Genomic DNA, 1,680 nt, shown 5'->3' on the forward strand with positions numbered 1-1,680 from the left:
CGTACTTGTTTTACATAACAGAGGAAATAAAGCTTTTCTAAATTCAAAAGAAGTTCCAGCTACTTTCTTTAGATTTCTTACTGAAGAATATTAAACATATTCATATTGATGACTGGAATTTCTGGATGTCACTGGTAATTTTTTTGAATTCTCAATGAGTTACAATCTCCTGGTGGGGAGAAAGCATACATCCAAGATTTCCCCTAGACAATAGTTCAAAAGGAATTTGAAAATGGTCAAAGTTGTGAAAAAGTGCTTTCCAAATTATTGGGATGGCTCAAGTACTCAATTTTAGTCTTAACTGATTTCACCAATTTCCCTCTTTTTTCATGAGAAAAAAAGTTTTCTCTGGTTGTCCACTGTCATCTGAATCTTTGTGCTTGCTCTCTGACTGGTTTATGAGTAAAAAGACTGACTGGCATAAGTGGAAGAAACATTAAGTGGGCATGAAACTGTTCCCAGCAAGTTCTCAGCAAGGCTGAAGGAGGCATACTTCTAATTCCACCCAACAGCTGCATGGGGACAAAGTGTGAGAGCGGGAAACCCAGCAAGTGAACACACAAAACATAAATAAACTGAGAAAGAACTTCAAGTTAGAGAGTATTCCAGGCTGTGTGTATCCTGAAATATATCTTTTAAATACCTGGAGACAAGGAGGCCTATAAACATGCTTCATGAGGCTGCAGTGGGAATGTTACAGAAGAGTTTTCACAGCAGCCTCTACAAGGCATGTATGCAGTGAAGTAGCATTTTGTAGGTTTACAATACAGCTGAAATGGGGGCAACAGACACACAGTTGACTAACTCTCTCTGTAAAGCATGAAGACCATGTGCACTCAAAAATGAACTTCAAGCAACTGAAGATAAAGAGTAAGACTTTTAAAATTTTAATTAGCAGGTCACTTCTGATATGATGATATGAGAAAAATGCAGTATAATCTGGAGAAGTATTGGCGGTAGAAGCAGAGAATTATCCAGAGTCCAAGTACAAAAAGTATACGATATACTGTGAATACTTACGGTGGCATAAAGTACTGAGTGTTAGAACTGGAGACTAAGGCACACAGCTGAAAACAGAAACCCTAAGCTGTGTACATTGTAAATTTAGAGACCATCATTTTCATGGGGCCAGCCCCTTCCTGGCAGGGTTTGATGACAGATGCCAGTTCAGCAAAACTGCCACTGTTGTCCACCCCATCTTTCCTTTCTTCCTATTCTGGTAGATGGAAGAAGTGGGCTGAGTGAGAGAGGCAGAGGTTTTCTGTGGGTAGAGAGAGGGCAGTGCAATGTTCATGAAAAAAGGGTAGTCCTCTCCCTAACCTCCCTGTTGGGGATGAAACTGTGTGAGAAAGGCCCTGGGAAAATGACTCATGAAAGTGCAGGAAGAATCGTTTATCTGGCAGCCTGAATGTCTCCTTAGACTCTGGAGCTTGTTTATTGCCTACTTCCCATCAGAACAAACAAGAGATGGTGTGGGGTTGGATGGCTACCTATAGAGGGGCCAGGATTGGCTTTTTCAATTTCTCAGTGCTTCAGAGGTACAGAAAATAGGTTTCTCCAATGCTTGCAGGCTCCAGGGTAGGGAGGTTTCTGAAAATGTATGTGTTGGGGGAAACATCATAGAGAATGGCACAGACAATAGAGGAATGAGGCATGATGCTGCCGGCTGGAAATAAGCTG

Source organism: Vicugna pacos, chromosome 4, assembly GCF_048564905.1.
Source record: "Vicugna pacos chromosome 4, VicPac4, whole genome shotgun sequence".
In the NCBI taxonomy this organism is placed as follows: domain Eukaryota; kingdom Metazoa; phylum Chordata; class Mammalia; order Artiodactyla; family Camelidae; genus Vicugna; species Vicugna pacos.